A 24,099-nucleotide genomic window follows, 5' to 3' on the forward strand; every position below is an offset into this window, starting at 1 on the left:
CAGCAGGGGCAATTGGGATGACGGGGAGCAATTCAGGGGTGGAGAGGGATAGTCATACATTGAAGGGGCAGCATCCCAGCAGCTCCCCACTCCTCACCCCTGTTGCCTCCTTCTCCCCTTTTCCCTCCCTCCCCATTCACTCAATCCTCACCCACTTGTTGCGCTGTTAGTCCAGAACTGTAGAGTCCTTGATAATAGCTATTTCATGTGGAAGCAGTGCCACCTGGTATATTAACTTATCTCAGATTGGTTGTTTTATCTTAGGTGAACACTCAGAAGTTAATTTAACACGAACCAGTAGCACAGCTCAAAGGTAAACCTTGCCCAAAGTGATGTATCTTTGACCCCTAGAGGGGACTTAACACTTGTTAATGAGCTTTAATCACTCAGGTTTTAAGTACTCTTAACATGATCTAATTGTAATATGTAATCTCACCCTTTGTGTTTTCCAAATGCCAGAAATGGTACTATCTATAACAAATTTTATATTACGCACATGCGTAAATACATACAAGTTTAGTATTTTATGCTCTTAATAATGTCTCAGAAGCTATATTTATTTTTTTCTTACAGTGTCAAAGCAATTTTAACAGACAGTTCAAATAAGTGTAACCAATTCCTCTTTATTTTGTGAATATTCATGAATTACATTTTATGTAAAAATGCATTCTACATGCACTCTTTATATAGAAGGAATAATTCTAAATTGTAATAATTATAACTAATAATAATAAGTTATAATAATTCCAAACAAGGATAGTGATAAATACATTTTAATAAAAGCTAGCAATAGCATTTAGATTGCTTACCATTGGCTAGTGTTGATGGAGAATGGTTGGGCTTCTATACACAGAGGCAGTGTAAAAACTAAAAACTGAAACAATTCTCAGACCTGAGGATTTTCCATAAACCTGAATTAGTTTGGAAGGAAAGAAGATCACTCCTTACCTTCAAAGAGATTCAGATACTTATACATCCAGTTGGCAATGGATTATTTTAGTTTATTAACAACGAAACTACAGTTTTTCTGTATGTCAAACACAGCTGTTAAACCTGTGACAAGGAAGTAGTTTCAGGTACATAGATAACACTCTCAACAGCTATGTTTGGATTTATAAGGAATTAATGACATGACTTTCATGTCAATAGAAGTTTTCTCCTCCATGGATCTTCCATCTTTGGATGTATGAAATATTGGAATTGTGAAAGTTTATAAAAGAAAAAAAATGAAGTTATAGACCACAGACATAATTTGGCAGCTTTGCATACTTATTTGCATTCAGTTGTTATGTTTAATGCAATTTTTTTTGTGATAAAGTTAATTATGCAAAAAACTTGATAAAAATGCAAAACCACTTGTAATTTTAAAGTCTTGCAACTTAACTCTGAATATACTTTCCCTGTTGTATATTTGCCTCTTCGTGTTTCATCACTACTACTCCTGGATCACAAATCTGCTTTAATGTTCTTCCTTCCTTAAGAGTATGTTGTTCCCATTATCTGTTTATCCACACTGACTTCCTCAAACCAACCTCCCTCACATTTGATCTCTGCCCTTGGTAACTTCAAGGAAAAGTTTGGTATAATCCAATTTAATATGCCAAATCTTTTACTTCCATTCTCTTTTTTTAAAACCTGAAATTGCTTTATTCTTCCCCACACATTCCATTGATCCCTTTCCTTCTTGTAACTGATCATTTTTGCATTTCTTCTGCCACACTTTCGTGTTTTCTAAGTTTCCACCCTCCAAGTCCTTCTTGAAGCTATTCTTCTCCTCTGTATGTTAACTCACCTTTGTCTTTAATCCACTCCTTCACACTATGACACTATATCATGTCTAGAATCAGATCATAAGAAGAGCTAGGATAGAAACAGTTTACATGTTTACATGAAATAGTTTAGTATGTTTTTCAAAATCCCATTTAGAATTGTGACAAAACTTTCATTAAGGGAGATAGATCTCATCCTAGAATAGCCAAGACCAGAGAATGGACAGGGTTTTGCTTCATCCCAGCTGAGTGCTAGATGACAGACTTCTTGGTGAATTTGTATGTGTGTTTGTTGCAGGGGTGGAGGTGCTCCTTTTTTGGGTTTCGGAATGCCACGCCGAGGCCCAGATTTTGGCTCCTGCTTCAATCGGAGCACTGGAAGGGTCTCTGAGGATGGGGAAGTTGGTGGGTCCAAAATGGGATTTTGGGCTGTTTTTGAATTTGGGGGCTCCTGAGATTCTTGAGGCCCGAGCAGGAAGGAGCCAGCAGCTCTGGTGGCTTTTGCTGTGTTCCAGAGACTGTGCATGAGGCTGGCAGGGAAAAGGGGATGATCGTGGTAATCTAAAACCTCTTCTAGCAGGACACAGGGTGCCCCTTGAACGGTTGAATTTTTTGTTTTTTGTTTTTTTAGTAGTAGCATGGGGTGATGGTGGGAAATTGAATGTATGTAAGTGTGATCCTCTCAGTAGTATGGTGGTCTACCCCTGAGGCTTGACCTTACCACGGGTGCTAGTGGTGTGTGTCCTTTGCCTTTCCCAAAACATTGTGTGTTCAAGGCTGAGTATATCCCCAATCCCTTGTTTTCATCCAGCCCCTTGCAAACTTTTTTTTTTTCCCCACCACTACACATGGAAACTGCCTTGGGCCCCAGAAGCAAATAGACTAGTGGCAGGGCTCCAGGGTGGGAAGTTGGGTCCTCGGCATGACATGCCAAATCCCTTTGGGTTTCGGCATGCCACACCAAGGCCCAGATTTTGGATCCTGTTTCATTTGGAGCACTGGGAGGGTCTCTGAGGATGGGGAAGTTGGTGGGTCCAAAATGGGATTTGGGGCTGTTTTTGAATTTAGGGGCTCCTGAGACTCTTGAAGCCCAAGCAGAAAGGAGCCAGCAGCTCTTGTGGCTTTTGCTGTGTCCCAGGGACTGTGCATGAGGCTGGCAGGGAAAAGGGGACGATCGTGGCCATCTGAAACTTCTTCTAGCAGGACACAGAGTACTCCCTGAACGGTTGATTTAAAAAAAAAATTTTTAAGTAGTATGGGGTGGTGGTGGGGAATTGAAAGTATGTCAGTGTGATCCTCTTAGCGGTGTGGTGGTACAGCCCTGCATGCTGACCTTTCCATGTGTTCTATGCCTTGCCCAAAAGGCTTTGTGCCCAAGGCTTGGCATGTCCCCAATCCCTTGCAAACTTTTTTTTTTCCCCCCACCACTACACATGGAAGCTGCCTTGGGCCCCAGAAGCAAACAGACTAGTGGCAGGGCTCCAGGGTGGGGAGTTGGGGCCTTGGCATGACATGCTGAACCCCTTTCAGTTTTGGCATGTCACGCTGAGGCCCAGATTTTGGCTCCTGATTCAATCGGAGCACTGGGAGGGTCTCTGAGGATGGGGAAGTTGGTGGGTCCAAAATGGGATTTTGGGCTGTTTTTGAATCTGGGGGCTCCTGGGACTCTTGAGGCCCGAGCAGGAAGGAGCCAGTAGCTCTGGTGGCTTTTGCTGTGTCCCAGGGACTGTGCATGAGGCTGACAGGGAAAAGGGGATGATTGTGGCCATCTAAAACCTCTTCTAGCAGGACACAGGGTGCTCCCTGAACAGTTGAATTCTTTTTTTGTTTGTTTGGTTTTTTTTAGTAGTATGGGGTGGTGGTGGGGAACTGAATGTATATCAGCATGATCCTCTTAGCAGTGTGATGGTACAGCCCTGGTTGCTGACCTTACCATGTGTCCTTTGCCTTTTCTAAAAAGTTGTGGGTTCAAGGCTGGGCATATCCCCAATCCCTTGCTTTCATCCAGACCCTTGCAAGCTTTCTTTTTTCCACCACGACACATGGAAGCTGCCTTGGGTCCCAGAAGCAAACGAACTACTGGCAGGGCTCTAGGGTGGGAAGTTGGGGTCTCGGAGTGACATGCCAAACCCCTTTGGGTAAATGGCGGGAAAAAAACCCATCCTGAACCTGACTAAATCTTCCCTGATGAGAACTGAATTAAAAAATGCCTTTCTTAATAAAAAAATGTTTGGGTTATGATATACCTTTATATTGTGATCAGGAGGAAAAGGACTTGTTACCAAAAAAATCCCAACCATCTCTAATTATATGCTGTTCTTGGCAAGGAAAGACATCTTCATTATGGAAAGCACCTGATGCACTTTTCCATGTAACTAATAGGTAATTAAATTGTCCAAAGCAGAATGTTTGTTAAAAGACAGCAATTAAGATTTCTCAAGAAACAAAAATATCAAACTAGACTGTAAAATATATATCTACATACAAGAGTTACATTAATTCTTATAAGACTAGAAGCAGAGTTTAGATCTGGTTTTTCTGGAACTATCTGATATTCTCATTATTGGAATGTTTAGTTGTGAAGTGTGATGATTATTCTTAGTTTACAGTTTTTTTCCTTCTTGTGTTTTGTCACCAAGTTCAAATGTGAGACCAGAAACAGGCACATGCTATTGCTGGATCTGTAACTTCAGCAAGGTCCTGATTTGTGCATGGTTTCCATATATATTGGCAGGCCGTCATGTGTTCTGTGGTCTGAAAGTTTCCTCCACATTCAACATGGTGTTTTTGTTACTGGAATATCCCCATAGTTTCATGTTAACTTTGGGCTTACTGATTAGGCCTGTGTGAATAGGGAAGTATTTGATTCAGATTTGGCTGATTCGAAGGACAGTAATTCAATTTGGAGATTCGGATCACTGTCCCAAATAGATTCAGCTGAATCAGCTTCGGAAGATTTGGCACTGATTTGGAGAGATTCAGAGATTTGGACGTAGACTATAATAGGGAATCACTGAAATACCTATAACTGTGTCAATTTATGGATGATTTGGATAAAAATTGCAGGGACGGTATCTCTCTCAGGGCATAAAGTCCACCAAGTTTCAAGGAGATAAGTGCAAGGGTTTCTGGTAAAAAGTACCTCAAACTGCTGAAAGCTAAACTCATGTCATGTGTGTTAAGACAGATTTGGATGAAAACAGCAGGGATGGTAGCCCCTTCTGAGGGCATGAGGCATGCCAAGTTTCAACGGGATAGGTGCAAGGGTTTCACTACCAAAGAAAACACAGCTTTCTTTTAAAAAGTGTGGGGGCAAAAAAAACAAGAACAAATATAAATTGAAAGAAATGGATTGGATAGGGATAAGTAGCTAGTAAGCTGTATCCAATCCTTTCCAAAAACAGAAAGTACCAGGAGACTGACTACATTAGGAGTCAAGCAAGTCCAGTACCTTTCAGATGCTGTTGCTCAGGGAGAAACAGCTCACAAAAGACACAGAAAGGCTATGGACAGAGGCTTATATGCTGTTTCTACATCATTCCCCCAAAGCACTGTGATTGGAAGGGGACTCAGGGAAAGATCACAGTCACTGGCCAGCTACAAATGTCAGTCTTTCCGCCACCCCAGCTGCTTCCCCTATCTCTTCTCAGTTTCTATTCCCCTGAAAGACTGCCTTCTGAATCTCCGAATCTCCAAGTCTTTTCTGGATCATTTTGGAGGCTCCAAATTGATTCAGAGTTTTTCTCTCTTCACCTGATTTGATTTGGATTTGGTGATTCAGCCTCCAAATTGACCCAAATCTTATCTTAATCAAACCGCAGACCGAAACTTCATACACTCCTATTACTGACTCCATTTGGAGGTGGTTCAAGTTACTTCATGTTGGCCAATCAAGCTCTAAGCCTGCAGGGAGATGTTCAACTGTTTTGATATTCATCTTAACTCCTTCCTGGGTCATCTCCAGTTATGACTGCCACATTTTTATTTGTGTGCTATTGTTATTTCATATGGTGGCTACATTGTAATCAGGTAGATAATAATTAGCCATGAAGTCAGTTCACTTCCTCAGCACTGCCCACCAAAATTCTGTTGATTTTAATTGGTTTTAAACTTCGAGTGGACCAGGAATCAAAAGCAGGGTGCAAGTATACTAGTGCACCACACACTGGGTTTGCCCCAGGCTTTAATTCAGGGTAATTAGGAGCAAGTAGCTTACATAGAACTGAAGAATGACATTTATCATCTCAACCTACTGTCAGTGTTTTCTTTTTCCTTTTCTTCTCTCTTATTTCAGACTGTGATATAAATGTGATAATCTAGTGCACACCAGAACTACACTGTGGGCCAAATCCTGCTCTATTTACTCATAAGTAGTCCCACTATAGTATGAATGATTAATTTTAGCTCAGAAGCAACAAGTGTAGCTGCTTAGAAGATAGAATGAGAAGACTGCTTTTAGCCATAAAGTCTGCATGTAGACAAAATGAGGGGCATGTGTGCAAAACACTTTAAAGTGGATTAAATGCTTTTACACCACTTTAATGGTGTTAGTGTTTGCACGTGTCACTGGTGTATTGTGCAATAATTCCAGCTGCTGTAGCAAATTCAGTGGCATAATGTGCCTTAAATGACTTTGCGTGCTGCAAACTAAAACTCCTCCAAGGAGTTCTGGTCCCAAAGTAAAACTCCAAGGAGTTTTAGTTTGCTGCCCTACAGCCACAGACTGAGGCACTGGGCTCTGTGCAGCTCAGGGGCTCTGCAGAAATCCTGTGCAGGCAGCCTGGCAGCAGTCCAGGAAGGCAGGCTCTGCCCAAGAAAAAAAAAAAAGTGGTAAGCCTGATATTCCCCCCACAAGCCTGCCTGCCTGCCTCCCCGCATAGCCCAGGGACCACTCCACCCACCAGCAGATAGCCCTCCTTTCCCCATCACTGAAGAGGCAAATGCACAGGTGTGTGCATGACATGGGGGTTTACTTGGCCCTATATTGAAGCAGTGTTTTTAAAAACCCACCACTTCAATTTAGTGCCCTCATTTCATCTACACATACCCAAAGACATCTCTTTAGTTAAAGAAACTAGTTTGAACTAGTAGTTGAATAAAAACCCATTTCCCATTTTGTGGGAAATTCTGAAAGTGTGATTGTTTTTGATCCAGAATGACTGGTGCTGGGGAGTGAATAAATTTCCTTTGAAAATATTTTTTTAAATTTAAAATTATTCAATATATTTTATTCATATTTTGCTCTTATAAAACATATGAAGGTATTTTTTACACGAAAAAGGTTAATTTTTCTAAAACACTGAAATGGACTGTTTCAACATTATGAGAAAAATATTTCACTTCCTCTCAAATGAAATTTTATCAAAACAAAAAAACCCCAAAGCTTTCTCTGCCCTATCAAAAGTGACAAACATGGTGGTTCCCTTGTTACAGACATTAGCTGCTTTCCTGTTGTACATTTAACCTGTTATTTCCTTCCTCCCCTCCACTAGTTGTTCTGGTCCTAAAGTAAATTGGACTAAGATACTAAATTGAGCAGGATTTAGTGCCTAATGCCTCAGTTCTTAATCTTGTAAATAAATTCCACACAAGTAAGCTCATCACCTCCGACTAGACTATCCACATGAAGAATGGTTTCTGTTACAAGGAAGGATTATAAGATCAGACCTTTGGCCCTCTATCAATTACAATCCCTTGCAGAATAATAATAAAGATTAGAACTTCACTGCAAGTTGAAGCACAATATCCTCACTCTCACACTCTCTTTCTGGACACTTGCCACTTTCAAATTATAGCAATGGCAGGGTTCTTTTGAGGTATAATTGTTGGAAGGGTGCAGTTGCCACTCCAAGGAGCATACCCTGACAGGTCCCATTACTGTCATCAGGAAAATCACTGTATACTGTTTTGGAAATATTCTGAAAGCTTTTTTCTTTTTTTCTTTTTTTTTTGATTGGCAATAAAAGATACCCAAACAGATCCTGATTTTTTCACCTTTTCCTTACAGAAATAAAGATTGATGGCTTTCACTGGCTGTCGTCTCTCATTTACCACCGAGGACAGCTCTTACCTCCAGTTGCCCATGATGCTACCTCCATCAACCACTTCTTTAATTTGCATAATGCACTGCTATACTGTTTTTTTCTGCTTTTTCTGTGTCACCCCTTATCCTTGAGAGGAGATCTCCAGAACAAAACCACAGAATGAACTCATTTTTTTCCTTCCAGTCTTCTAAGGCTTGACTTTTCCATGATTCTTATAATATAAAATACTTGGAAATGATTGGATTACTGGTCTTATTGTTTCCTTCTACTCCTCTGATTGTCTATATCCATCTTTACCCTTCCTTACCTTTCTATTAGTTTATAGACAGGGATGATCTTTGTTTTATGTTTATACAGTGCCTAGCACAATAGGGTTCTAGTAAATGAACAAGAGCTATCTGATCAATTAACACAAAACCGAAATATGCTTACACCTCACACTTTCCCACTGAATTTCTGTTTCTAACTCAGGACTAAATTTTCACTGAATGTATGGTATTTCATCTAACCATATCAAATATTTTTAATCTGTACTATTGTCAGACAGAAGCCACATACTCTACTAGCAATGGACTAGAAATCAAAACTTGAATATCGTACTAGGGTCCTTAGAAATGTAATCTCATGTCTCAGTTTCCCATTTAAAAATAGGGATAATTATGCTGTTCTCCCTTTACAAATCAGTCTGAACTCTACGGATGAACTCTGCAAAACTGGGTACATCTAACTGTAATTAAAAAAAAAACTTCAGATAAAAGCAAAGTCAAGTGGAGTCAGAAATATTTTCTGTTCCTTACGTGCATGCTTTTAGTAGTAACATATGGAAACCACAGTTGCAACCAACCTATGTATAACTCATCTATATAAATTCTCTCCCAGACCATTTTGCAAAATGAGCCATTAAAATGTCTTTGTACTCTCCAGCTGGGCACACACTGATAAGGAAGCCTGAAATCTGCCAAAAATCTTGCAGATCCTGTAGAGAAATTCAAATTATGGTAAGTGTCAGTCATCTGGGAAGAAGTGGGAACCTAATCATGCTTCCAAATACAGAGCACGGCATTTAGAATAAAATCATATTGCCTCACAACCTGAATTCTGCAGGGAAATTTCCTTTTCTACCTTCAGTGATTTTTTTACAGATAGTAGGGAGAGGCAAGGAAGACTGATAATTTAGTAATATGTTTTTGATGTTGCTGGAAATAAGAATTATATACAATTATTTGTAGTAATTTAAGTTTTGTTAAATTTTAAAATGGTTAAATTTTGAAATAAATAATATTTTGTATTACTGTGTCATATTTCCACCAAAGATCTCTAGATGAAGATTTCTCAATATTTTCAAACATGAAAGTCACTGACAAAAAAATAAGAATTAACTTGTATTCAATATCAAAGAAAAAAACACATCAAGATTGCATGACACAGCCAAAAAATTTAAAAATCCCATTATGGTTGCCCATATAAACTTAATTTAACCCCTTTTGTATAAGTATAGTCCTTAAACTCAACCAATTTTCTACAGGACATAGAATGTTTGGTGCTTGATATTTCAGTTTATTTTTATCATTCAATATGTTACTTAACACAAGCAATCTAAACCCTGGTCTCAGTACAGAATATATTAATTTTCTCATAGACTTTCTATGATCCTTGCCACTATAACATTAAAGGGTTTCACAGGCATTAATGAATTTAGTTTCACAACACTTGTGAGGGGAGGAGGCATTATAACCTGTTTAATGCATAGAATACTGAGGCACTGACCTGTTAAAGTAAATCAGTAGAAGACAAATGTTTTGGCAGGTGTGCTGCTCTGTTTTCTGCTCCCTACCCTATGGTCCATGCTTGCTCTCCTGTTTTGCTTTCTGCTTCTTACACTATTTACTACTGTGCATTTTGTCCCTTTCTTGATCTCCCAGAGGATGCCTACACCACTTGTTGTAATCATGCTTCAGGGTGCCAGCTCTGAGGTAGAGCATGCCCATTTCAGAGGTGGCCTTTTAACTTTGTCCCCCTTGCTTCCTGGCTGCCCAACTTGAAATAGTTAGGGTACATCAACTGCATCTCAGTGCTCTCAAAGATAATTGCTTTCTGGCATGTGCTGCCCTGCTGCATGAAATCTAGAAAGGAGGTGGAGTAGCCACTCCTGGGCACCAGATGTGCCCAATGTTCTGTATTCACATTGGACTGTGTTCTTCTTCAGAATGCCAAGGTTTCCCTAAACTCCCCAACATTAAACCAAGGGAGCACTGAAGAAAGAGGGCTTATCATTCCATTCCATACCATTCCATTCCATACCAAAGTTGCTATGTTTAGTGTCAATGATGCTTAATGCCAATGATGCTTACACACCAGTGCTTAGCATCTATATGTAAGCTACTCGTGAGTAAATGCTCCCAGGCAAGCATCGACATGTTTAGGGAACCAGAAGTAGATTTGTTGCTAATGGCAGCAAACTGCTTCTGCTTCCTGGGGCCCTGCAATAGGTCCCAGATGCCACCAGGGAGAACTCTAGGCTCTTCCTGGGTGCTAGCCCAGGGGCTGGCAGGGAACACCGGGCCAGGAGACAGCTGTCTCCTGGCTGGGGCTGGGATGTTGCTCTCTGACCAGGGCTGGGGTATTGCTCTTTTCCCATGCAACCTGATCAGGGCAGGGGACTTGGAAAGAGATTCAGGGGAAGAGCAGGTCTCAGCCCTTTGCCTTGGTCTGCCAGTGGGGCAGCTGGCAGTGAGCACCCACCTGGGTGGAGCCTCCCCACCCAGCCAGGGGCTCTCTAATAACTGCCGCACCAACAGATGGAGAAGAGGGCTGGGATCTTCCCCACCCCTGCAGCTCTTTTCAAGCCCCATGCCTCAATTGCATAGGACTGGGACCTGCCCCTGATTGCAGCAGTTCCCAGCTCCCACTCCACAATCATGGGGAGGGAGCTGGAGAGCCTGTTCTCCACCCAGTTCTGCAATCATGGATCTGGACAGGCAACAGACTCTCCAGCACCCACTAGCTGGAAGCTCCCAGCACCAGCTCAATCGTTGCAGACCCAGCACTGGGAGATCCTTATCTCTCCAGCCTGAGCCCCACAACTGTGGAGCTTGGGCTGGGAGATAAAGATAATCCAGCTCTGGCCCTGCAACTGTGGAGCTGTCATTGGTAGATAAGGATCCCTGCTCCCCAATCTCAGTGGTGAAGTGGGTGCTGGGAGATAAGTATCTTCCAGAATCTGCTCCCCGATTGTGATCTTGAGGCAGGAAGACAACTGGGGTTAGGAGATCCCAGTGAGGTGACTCTCCAGTTTCCTCTTGAAAACCTGCAGGGTAGGTGAATGCACCACCTCTGGAGGAAGTTTATTCTACAGTCTGGACACCCTGACTGTGAAGTATTTTTTCTTGGTATTAAGCCTGAACAACCTTCTAGGAGTTTATATCCATTGACCCTGATGTTCCCTGGGGGTGCCCTAGTGAAGAGTTGTTCACCAAGCTGTTGATGTACTCCTCTGATATAGCAGTAAGTTGCTATCAAGTCCCCTCTCAACCTTCTCTTCTTTAGGCTAAAGAGGCCCAGGTCCCTGAGCCTATTCTTGTATGGCTTGCCTTGCAAATCCCTGAACTAATGGGTGGTTCTTTTCTGGACCCTCTCAAGTTTTTCCATGTCCTTACGGAAGTGTGGTACCCAGAACAGGATGCAGTACTCCAACTGTGGTCTCACCAGTGCTGAGTACAGTGGGAGTATCACTTCCTTAGTCTTACACAAGATGAATTGGTTGATGAATGCCAGCATGTTATTCACCCTGCTGACCACCACCCTACACTGATGGCTCCTATTCATATGACAGTTGATCATTACCCCTAGGTCCCTTTCAGCCGTGGTCCAAGTCAAGCTGTTGCCACTGAGCCTATAAGTATGCTGAGGGTTGTTTGCCCCCAGATGGAACACCTTACACTTGGAAGTGTTAAAATCCATCTTTTTCTGGTCTGCCCAATGCTTGAGCCTGTCTAGGTCTGCCTGTATCTGCAACCTATCATCTGGTGTGACCACACTGCCCCATAACTTGATGTCATTCACAAACTTGGACAGCGAGCTCTTCACTCCCCCATCCAAATCATTGATAAAGATGTTGAAAAGCACTGGTCCAAGCATGGACCCCTGAGGGACACCACTAGCCACTTTACACCAGGATGACACAGATCCATTTATGAGAACTCTTTAAGTCCTACTGTGCAGCCAGTTTCCCACCCACTGAACTGTCGATCAGTTAAGCCCACAAGCTTCCAGTTTTTCCACAAAAATATCATGGTAGTCTAGGTATATAAAAATATCATGGAAGTCTAGGTATATAACGTCTATCATGTCTCCTGTGTCCAGGTGGTGAGAGACCTGATCATAGAAGGAGATGAGATTGGTAAGACAAGACCTACCCTGTGTTTACTGTGCAGTGAGTGTGTTCACATGTAGATATGCATGCTTACTGCACAGTAAGGTATCTTGTGTAGATGCACCCAGTAAGAAGCAATTTTCTTAGCCTCTGCAACCTTTGGTTGGGTCTTTTTCAGTGCAGATGTAATATTTGGGAATATCTGTCTCTGGGTTACTATCTAAAAAATCGCTTCAGCCCTTGTGTGAACTGAGATTTAAGTTGCTTATAACTAAAAATCTGAGGGCTTTTTTTCCCCACAGAAAGAGCAAAAGGCACCCTAAGCTATCCTTTGCTAAAGCATGAAGACTCTAAAGTTATTTTTGTTTTGTTTTTTAACATAAACAAACCAAACATTTTCCCCTGACCCTGTTTCAAGAAATAGATTCATGAAATCTAAATAAAATCCTGATCATCTTCATGTAGGCTAAAACTAGCATAAGCCATCATAGAAAATGTCCGTATGGCAGATAGAGAAAATATCTGTGAAACAGGAAAGAGTGCCTTAAAATGAAAAGAGTTGGGTGTCAGTTGACTGAACTACGCTGACTGAAATAAAGAACTAAAAGTTTATTGCCCCTCTTTTATCTTCATTGTTCCACTCTCCCCATACAGAGAATATTTGCTTCAATCCCTAAAACTGGAAAATTGGAATTTTTAATTTTAGTTTTCCTGGCTAACACTAAGATATGCGTTATAAGCTCTCCTTGCTCTCAATTGAAGAAGCAGAGATGTTAAGTTTTCAACAACATTTTTCATAATTATTTCAACAGAAATCAACTTTTCTAAAATGTATAAGAAGAGTGGTAGAAGTTTTCCTGATCCATACTTCATTGGTATAATAAATGGAAGCCAAGAGGTCAGTCTAAGGACTGGATCTGGTAACCAGCTGATTGAAGAAGCTTAAGGATCAGGCAGAGTGCAGAGTCAGAGGGCAAGCCAGGGTATGCAGTCAGGAGATCAAACAGAGAACAGGCAGAGGCAGAAGCCATAGGAACTGCAAAGCAATCTGAATAAGGATTGATCTCCGTTGCCCAGACACTTCCTCTTCCAGGTCAGGGATTGATATGGGCAAGAATGAGGGTCATATGAACCTGGACAGCCATTCTAGTAGCAGGAAGTGGGTGGGGGGATGAGAGGTGATCTTGTGGCCACCTAAAAACTCATTGGGGGGGCCAGCAGGATGTGGGGGATGCAATGTTTACCAGGGAAACAGTTGGGGTAAATAGAAACAATGGACACAAGTTAAAAGAGAGGAAATTCAGGGTGGACATCAGGAAAAAGTTCTTTACAGCGGGGGTTGCCAAAATATGGAGTAGGCTTTCAAGGGAGATGGTGTTGTCCCCTTCATTGGAAATATTCAAAAAGAGATTGGATAATTACTTAGCTGGGGTCATCTGACCCCAGCACTTTTTCCTGCCTAGGGCAGGGGGATGGACGTGATGATCTAATTGGTCCCTTCCAACCCTAATAACTATGAAACTATGAAACATCAGGACAACTCTCACTCTCCCTTAGGGTCTACCAAAAAGGAAATCAAAGAACTTCTGGATAAAGTGAGGAAAACTGGTATATCATTCAGCCAGCTACAAATGAGTAAAAACATTATCCAAGCAAAAATATATGTGTCTCTGGATTTGCTGATTTCACTATAACCTCCTCACAGACCTGAGGGAAAAGTCCAAGTCATAATGCTAAATATTCAACCAAGAAATAATTCTCAACAGAAGAAGTGGTTCTAAGACATAAGGCAACTTTGTCTTCTCCCTGCAAGGAATGCTGCCCCTATAGGAGAGTTAGGAGAATTAGAGAGATGATCTAGCTGCAAAAGCATGGATCAGACTGTGAGACTTTTAGGTCATATCTCAGACCAAACAACAGAGAGTGAGAGCCCCACTAAGGCCACCCCTGGGGACCACAATAGGATCAACAACCCCACTATTGGAAATTGAGGGTTATCTCAATAGAAGGATATCTTCCAATGGCAAATGGGACCTTGTGCTATCCTTTCCCTTCACTCATTATAATGAACATAGCTTAGATAACCCAACCCTTTGGTAATTAAGCACTTTATCTGCAGGTACAGTGTTACCTCAGCCTTCAGACTCAGGCTGTAATGGAAAAAAATAATTGTCTAGCACTTCATCCATGCCTAGATCATTGGTGTCCCAGAAGCATAATGTGTGTGCTTGGCTTTGTTACTAGACAAGATCATAATTATAGTGATGTCAGAGGATACCATTAAAAGTATATACCGCAAAGCTATTTTAGCCATTAGCAGCCCCTAATGGCTAAAATGTCCCTATGAAGATTTCCAACTATATTTTTACTAAATCTAGTCATGGATCTGCATTTTCTGACTGTGTCTTATATCCAAATATCTCATGTAGAATGGCTCTAAAATCTTTCAAGTATCTTGGATTATCCAAAAAGAATAAGAAAAAAAAAAAAGAATGCAACTCCTGCATCTCAAGGACTATTAGGTTATAAACTGTATCTGTATCCATAAGGGAAAAAAAATAATATAATTTATTCTTATTTTTCATATTTTTATTTGCTACGTGTATGGTTATGTCTGATTCATAAGACAACAATAATTACTTCCTGTGGGGTGCATAGCTGAAGTGTCGCCGAATGATATTTCATCTGAAATTGATTGTGTCAGCCATGGAGGGAACTGGACTTCCCACAATCAATCAAAATCAGTTCCAGGAATATAAATGACTCTCCTATCCTTCCTTGTCTACACAGCTGAGTCCTAAATTAATTGTGATTTTTTTTAAACAAATATGCAGAATATGTTAAATGGAAAACCAGCAGATATGAATGCACAATTCAGAATACTTAGTTGCATATGCATTGGGTTAACTAACTCTAATTACTATTAGATAGATATTAAAAGTATTTTGGTTTGGATGAAGGACAGAAGTACAGTTGAAAAAACAGGCTGGACCCAATGATCTTACAAGGTCCCTTCCAGCCCTAATGTCTATGAAATCTATGAAGACTGAAGAAGATCATTTCTTAGAAAAATATTTTCAGGAATTTACCACCATTCAAAATTCAAAACAAATAAAAAAAAAATTCATTATACAGAATAACCAAAGGACCTGTGACTACAATGAGAAGTGATGCATTAAAAGCATCATATGGTGTAGCAGAATACCATCCCTGTCTCTCTCCAAAACTCTGCTCTGTGATAATTTGGTTAACATGGTCCCTGCAAAGGGCAGACATCCCTCTCTTAGGTGACCCTGAGTTGTAACCTGAGTTGGATACATTTCTGAGGGAGGGGGGAAACCTGCTCCCTCTGCCTATGTGACCAGCATCACATACCTGGGTGAGGGGCTTACACTCCCTATTGTTCTAAGCAATGCCAGCCTGACTGGGTGGGGGCTGGAGACCCTGCCAGTCTACCCGGCAACCAGTGATGCATTTCAAATTGGTTGGCTGGTAGCCAACAGGTGCCGGCCTCCATTGGACCAGGTAAATAAGGTGATAAGAACTACATAAGTTAAGGACTGCCCAGGGGGAGGGGAAGTAGGCATGATGAAAAAGAGAGAAGAGCTAGACCATCTGAATTTCACTCTCACTCAAAACTCATGATCAATTTACTATTTGCCTCAGAGGGAATCTCCACCTACCTCTGGATGATACTTGTGAGTAAGCTACCTGAGATCTAGCTAGATATATAGCTTGCACTAATTCATATGCATGATCAAAGGCTACTCAGCTATGCCAGTTTGCGCTATCAGATTTCTCTAATATTGCTGTACCCTGTACCCTGTTTCAAACCTACTCCTTGTAACCAATAAAGTTCTCCTTTGTACCTAGTATGGGAGACTTATTAGGAGTGGGTCTAGATTATGACTTGGGGTCCCCTTGGTTCAGCTGACTAAGAGAGACCACTACTTGTGTTTCAGGATGAGGGAAACACCCCAAGTTCTTGGAGTGGGTCAAGTACCCTTAAGGACTACTAGGCCTGTGTTTCCCAGGGGGCACAGAGCCAAGATCAGGCTATACCCTGGGTGGTGGCTACATTACCCCCAGGCTAGCGGGTGTGCTCCAGGAAGGCAGGTCAGCCAGATGTGAGGCGCTCCCAGGGAGGCACTTGAAGCCTGGAAGGTGTTTGGGTGTAGTGAGGTGAGTGGCTTAGGTGCAGGAGCACCCCCTACTGGCCCACCACATGTGGCATCAATGATTATGAAAAAACCTGTTGGATCACTGTGGGATAACAACATCCCCAAGTTATTGGCTTACCAATAGCAAGGCACAGCAGAACACACTACCATTTGACCTGAAATGTCTCCTTGAATGGCCTCCAACTGTTTCAGTGAGAACCACAAAATCATCACTAACTCCTTTTCTCACTTGGTCTTCAGAGAAAATATGATACATCAAACCACTTGCAGAAACTCATAGCTTTTCTAGCTGTCTTTCTAACTGAATTCATGAGCAGTCTGTATATTGTTGTCACAGGTCCTCTATAAATACCTTGAATCATGCTGTATTTCTGCCATTGATTTGTCATTTTAGAACTATTTCTAACTGCTTTAACAGACTTCTACTACTATTATTTTTATTGTTGTCATGTTATCTATGATATAATTCACGGTTACATGGTATCTTTCTACTTCATTTTCCTCCATGTAAAACTCTTATTTCTAATAATGTATTATCAACTTAATTTCTGCATCTTTCTTCATTTCCAGCTTCCTCCTTTTGGGGGGGGTATTTTGTCTATTTGGTAATACATTTTGCAGATGTGCAATCAAAGAAATCTGCATATGATGACTTCCTTTTGGAAATTTTTGCTCTTACTTTGACTTATTATAGCTTATCATCAATGAACTGCAGAAGCACATGCCATTGTGTACTTTCCAAATAAATGAATTTAATCTTACTCAGACATATCCAGCTTTTGGCAAAAACAAAATGAAAACCAAAACACATGCATTATCTTCTTGGCATGTTTAAAACATGTGATAACTTAAGTAGAAGACTAGGGCAAATTTAAAAATGTGCGTGAGAAGTGTGTATTACTAATGTTTGCATGTAGGGCTGCTGATATAACCTAACACAATCTTGGTATAGGGATTTTAAATCATTTTGATCCATTCCTAGACATATGCATATGGCAGCCAATGGCATGTGGGTTAAACTTTACACCACTCATACATCTTTGGTGCTGTACATGGTTTATGCTCCCAAGTCTTCAAAGTAGGTGCTTTTATGAAATGTTGCATGTGGACTTTGGGTTTATAGTCTGGGGAATGGGTGGTGGGGAGGTGTGTAGAAGCAGAAGTAATTCCAAGCTAGATACAGTGGTTGGTGAAGCAATGAACCAAAAGACAAACACCCACACAAACTTCAAATGTTAAAAGTGCATCTCAGTCACTATGGTAATGTTCTATCATGCTGCTAAATCTGACAATGCTTGGAGAATTTTGTGAGGTTTACTACAGTTCATTGGCTATTGAGTTACACACAGAAGAAAAAGCTGGCAGTAAGAAATAGTACCCTGAGCAACTGCCACAGCAGAACTATTTGTAAACTAATATATTGAAGAAAATAGTCACTGATTGTAATTGTCCTCCAAATTATAGTTATCACTGGCAGTCACTTATGAGCTTTCATGGTATAGTCTATTTAGGAATTATTTTCAGACAATGCTTCTTGTTAGTTTCTTGAAAAGATAACTGGAATTTTTGCATGCCCTTTTGCCACAGTTCAGATTAGATTTGCACAAAACCTGACAGTTTCCACTTTGCTGGGTTTGAGGTTATCATTGTGTCTGATTTCAATACACAGAGATTTGCACTTTGATCTTGCTTGGAGCAGAAGATTAAGCAAATATCCCTACATACACATGGAGTGCATCTACTTGAAATTAGAGCAAATTATTGCACAGTAAACATCACCATCTAGATGTGCAGAGGCTTGCTGTGCAGTAATTTGCTTTAATCATGAGTAAATTTTCAACCTGTAAATACAAGTAGCAAATTTACTCACGATTACTTTTTATATTTTACAGCATGTATAGATAGTTGATTGGGAGCAAATGAGCTCCAGGTCGGATGGGCAGCAGGGGGCAGGAGATTGCTCCCTGCCCCCATGAGCAGCCTGCTGCTGAGGCAGGTTCCGCTACTGAAGCCTAGGCAGGGATGATGTCCCCCCACTCCCAGCAGCAAGGAGCTCCCAGCCCCCACTTTGTAATCACAGAACAGGGGCTGGGAGAGTCTAATTTTCCAGCCTGGGGTTGCATGATGAGGGAGTAGAGGTTGGGAGATTCTTATCTTATTGCAGTTGCAATTATAGGACAGAAGAAAACCATTTGTGAATAGTTCATATTTTGACATTTATTCACAAGTTCTTAGAGTAGTTTCCAAATAAGTCTGTTTACAAATCATAAGGAATTGCAAGGAATACTTCTTTGTGATAAAAGTGTTCAATTTCCACAATTTTTCACTTGTATACTTATTTTTGCATTGCAACATTTTCTTTATTAAAAATGATGACTGTAATTTTGAGTGACTAAAAATTTACAGTATCACTGAGTATGTCAGTTTATGCCTTTTTCTTTGGCCAGTATCAAAGGCTTAACCCCCAAGCAGTTCCACCATTTATTTCTGACAGATATATATTGTTACCTGCAGTTTACAGGAGGACCATATTTTCCTTCAGACAACTGATGGCATCAAAAGACTCCAAACGATTCAAAGGCAGAAAAGAAAGAATCTGTTTGGGCTTCCTAGTCTTACCTAGCCAAATCTAAGAATGGCAGATGTCATTATGTATAGCCTGATCTGTTCTTTATAAATTGACATGACGTTAGATAAATAAAGGTGGAAATAGACGTCACTTCTGTGCCATCATTAAAAAATATATGGTGGTATAAAAGGCAAACAAACAGACGTTCATATCCCTTATTCCACTACAAATGGCTAAATTTGTGGCCATGAGAAAGAAAGTAATATTTTCTATTGCTTTATTGTGGCAGATGCCTATTAACTTTATGGCCCCCAGGGCTTTGGGCACCTGATCCTATATGTACCTGAAATTCCTGTGCAGAATTGGGTCCCTCAAGCCCCAAGGAAAGCATGGCTTTCTTTGCCTACAGAATCGTGTCCCAGGGAATCTCCAACATGCATCTCTGTATGCAGGGAACACGTCTCCATTGTTCTGCAGGATTGGGACCCTGTGTGTTTCACCCAGTGAAGCAGAACAGCTGTGGTGTGACACATCCCACTATATATGATCTGCTTAATTTGGCAACTTATGTTTATATCCTAACTTGTGTTTATATAATAAAAAAAATCTGCATGTTTAAAAAAGAAACAGAGGGTTAAGGTCTCCCTTACTTACACCGGCTTCCTTTTTTTATGTAGTCCTTTTGGACCAGATAATGGAGCCTTTAGTTGTGTCGGTGAGCCCTTCACCCCATCAATTACTTTGCTTAGGGTCACCACCATAACTAAAGCCTCTCTTATCTGAGTAGTTAAACAAACAAACAAAATAGTATCAATGGGTATACTAGTAAGTACAGTACATACTCCATAAATAAGGAAAGCAGAATATATATTGTTTATAATTTTATAATGCCTTTTTTAAAGCATATCAGTTTAAATACACATTTGACACAGAATTTTCAATGTGCCTTTAGCCTAACTATGCTCAACCCAAAGTCAATGGAACAGGAATAGGCAAATAGCATGTACCTTTGAAAAGTGAATTCCTTGGACTTCCAAGAACTTTAGGGTCAATTTCTCAGAAGACATGTCATTTCTTATTCCAGAAGGTGTCAGAGAATCATCACTTCAGGGTACACTGGTTAATCGGTCTCCATACTTCTTAACAATGAGGTAGCTTAATGGCTTCTGCTTGAAAGCCCACTCTCAGAAATCCATATATCGAACAAATGATGGTTTCACATTTGTTGGCTTCTGTCACAATACCAAAACTGCTTTAAATTACACTGGTTTATTCGTTCATCTGTTCATACCTACAGTTAAAAATTAATAAAAAAATCAGAGATCCCTTTTGTTACATACCATTACTAATGAGTGCTAATTATTTAAAGTAACTAATATCATTAAAATATTTATCTTATTCTTTTACTCTTGTGGCAGAATAAAAATATTCTGATGACTCATTCTTATTCATCTGCAGTGGATAATTTGACTGTGCCTCCTTCCATCAAAATATTATCTGCAAAGTGCCTTCATTACTATTTCAGCTGGTGTTCAAGTTTCCTTAGAATTGACTACTCTGCATATTGCCCATGGTGATCTAGTTCTGTTTTTTTCTTTTTTCTCCCTGTGTAACCACAGAGGGAAAAATCACATCAGAAGCAGGGCTTAAGTTGGTTTTAATTTGTTGCAGTGTAGATCCCACTTAGAGCAGTGCCAGAGGCAAGGTCTGGTTCATGCAGTGAGGCACCACACACACTACCCTCTTACAGAAAGAAAAGGGGAACAATGAAACTAGAAAGGTGGGGGAAGCTGCATATATTGGATTTAGAAAAATGCAGAGAGAAGAGAGCAACTGAAACTGGAATCAGAAGCAAGTAAAAACAGAACATGTGTTATTGAAAATATTTACCCCTCATGTTTTAACTAGCCATAATTCTGAGTCCCTTGAAATCTGAAAAATAGTATTATTTGTATTTCTCTCCTTTTTTACTTTCTTTTCCTTATGCCTTTTCCCTCTCTGCAGTATTTGCACTTTTTCCTCTCTGACCTTCCTTATGTAGTGATGCTCAATATAACAGTAGCAAAAGCTGGCACAAGACCTTCCCTGTGCAGTGATGCTTCCATCACAATACCATCAGCAAAGTCTCTGTATTGCCACATATTCTCCTTTCCATTGTGTTTGGGCTTACTGGTTGAAGAAGAAATAGAACCAGCGCAAAGTTTGCTTGTGCTCACTTTCCTCTGAGCTCTTCTCTGAAGAAGACATAACAACAGTCTGAAATCCTTTTGTTCTTAAAGGCCCAAGTGCCATACCACAAACCTTTATGTTATGGGCAAATGCACATTTTAGCTGCTTTTAGAAAGCACCACTGGGAGTTGCAGCTGTTCAGGTGCTTATTTCAGCTGTTACGCTGTGGGCGTGTCTACATGTTATATGTGTCTACATGTGTTTACATGTGCGATTAGTGCACAGCAATAAACTCCGGCATATACCACGCTGGAATTTATTGCTCCTGGGAGCCATGTTTGAAGGTGCACCCAGGACTGCAGTATGTTGAGCTGCCCAACTGGCAGTGGGCCTGAGGGTCAGCCTGCCAGTCTGCGGGATTAGCAAACATGCTGTGGAGGGGCTGGCTAGGGCACAAGGGTGCTTCAGTGAAGGGCTAGCTGTCAGGGAGTCACCACATTGAAGCACATTTGTGTCCCAGCTGGCCCCATTAGTGTCTACACTTGCATTACTGCAGAGTTAAAAAAACTCCACTGTAGGATAGTGCTTATGTTTACAAGTACTAACCTATGGCAGAGTTAATCAGATAACTCTGTGCTAATAGCACTGCATGTGCAGATGCTGAGACTATACTGTGGAGATAATTAGGCAACTCTTCAAGAAAGATCTCGTGTAGATGCACCCTGTAAGTCTTACATCTGCATAAGCTTGTTGTGATATAAGTGACCTACTTTTGTCCCTGAATGAAGCGGGGTTAAATATCGAGTGGTTTTGCCATACTTGCTTCGCTACAGAATCATGTCAATATAAAAGCTGCATCCTAACAGCTTGCATATCAGCATTCTTTGACAGCAATTCAATTGTTATGTTCAAAAACATCTTTAGTGTAGGTCCTTGTCACTCCTTCCTTTGACTGTTCAGGAAATTGATAGTGAGAGACAGTACATTCTGCCCCTAGGTCACTTATCAAAAACACTCTTTGAAAAATTTGAATTCTTTACCATGATTGTTATTTGTTGCCATGTTGTAAGAGGATGGTCTACACCCAGTTACTACTGTTTAGAAACTTGTCTGGATCAACTTTGCAATGCTAAGCACAAAACCCAGATGGAATCAGTGACATTGGTATGTCTGCCATTTTATGCTTCCTTCACTTTTAAAGGAACTGAACAGTAAAGACTAGGCTACTTTTTTTTTCCTCTGGCAGTGCTTTCAGTTCTGTGTTTCTAGTGATGAGTGGTAAAATACCAGTTTAGTTAAAATAAATTACCCTTTAAAGCTGAGAGAAGTAATGACAAAACATAAGGCTCAAATAACTGGATGTATAAATAATAAAAAAGTCTCTCTATAGATGAGTCTTAAAGAACTGAATTACATTCTCTGTCCATTGCTCCATTTAAAATCTGTGAGTCTTTATGGATGAGATAGTCTCTGTATTCCTGAGTGTATACATAGAAATGCAAACTGAAATTCTGCTTATTGCATTAAACCTGGTCCCTGTATTTGACCTCTACTTTTGTGCATGACATTTATTTAAATTCAAGTAGTATCCTACACACTCTTCAAATACATGATAGCCCATACGATCTGATGCTGTTATAACAGCAGTTAAATCCACAGAACACAATATATCCAGTTTACCTGGTATGTGGTAAAACATATTGGCTTCTAACTCTGATGTTACCTTGTTTTGGGGAGATTTCAGAGAGAGCATTATATATAGTTAAGTCTTTTCCTGTCCAATCTTATAAGTGTTTCTATCACACTGTTTCTGTCAGTAAGGAGCTTATAAATTCTGAAAAGGTGAATCACATGGCCTAGTTAATGAAAATGAGATGTTTTAACCACCACCTGGGGGTGGGGGGACAAGTCATGGTCACCATTAATCTTACTGAAAATTCAGTTTCTGTTCTGAAAACAGAATGAATCACACAGGACTACCCAGAAGAACAAAATTATAGAACACTGATTTGTAGTGATTTTTATACACAGCATTTAACCAGAAAAAACATAAAGAAAGCAGGCATCTGCCATCATGGGTGATGGCAGCTATAGTGCTTTGCTATACACAAGCTGAGGGGACTGATATTTATCCCAAATGGATAAAAATAGTCATAACTCCCTTCCCAAAACCCTTTCACCGCCTGTTTTTTTTAAAAACCAGTCTTGTGTATGCTTAACAAACAATTGCGAAACTGTCCATACTGAAAGAATAAGAATAACATTTAATTCAGAAGGCACTACACCATGTCGATGTCAAAAGGAAAACTGTAAGTATAAATCTGAAAGTATAAAAAGTTGATCTTTAGGAATAAACTTACTTTGAAAGGACAATCTTTAGTATTTGAATAGCAGCTTGAATCTTTATTCTGCTATCTTTCTGCGTATGGTAGAATGCTTTTTGAATAGTAGCAGGGGCTGAATGACCTTCAGCTATTTGGGCAGACATTTAGTAAGCAAGGCTAAGTTGGGTTATCATTCAAGGAGTTTTAATGTTATATCTTATTTTAATATTTTGCTTGTTATTATGTTATTTAATCTCTTATTGTAAACCACAATGGGCAGATACATTACACTTTACTGATATAAGTAATCCACAACCAGTCTATACCTGTAACAGAAAAGAAGTTTGGCACACACAGACTGGTTTAAAAATGTAGCACTCAGTCTAAGATTTGTGTCCATCCCCCCCCCACCCCCTCCACCCCACCAAAAGGCAAATGTGTGCTCTGTTCGCTACTGATCTAAACCATGCTGCTTACAGAAGACTGCATAACTTAAATCCATTTCACCTCAGGCTTTTTGAACGTCTGTACCTAGCCGATGAAACATTGCTGGAAAATCTAATAAATAAACCCCAATGGACAAGTTCACTGGACTACAGTCATATTTCTCCTTTTTTCTGATACAATGAATCTTGAATTCCTTGCTGCTCAGCAGTGAAGATCTATCACAA

The sequence above is a fragment of the Crocodylus porosus genome, unplaced genomic scaffold (assembly GCF_001723895.1).
Source record: "Crocodylus porosus isolate Cpor-Errol unplaced genomic scaffold, CroPor_comp1, whole genome shotgun sequence".
NCBI classification, from domain to species: domain Eukaryota; kingdom Metazoa; phylum Chordata; order Crocodylia; family Crocodylidae; genus Crocodylus; species Crocodylus porosus.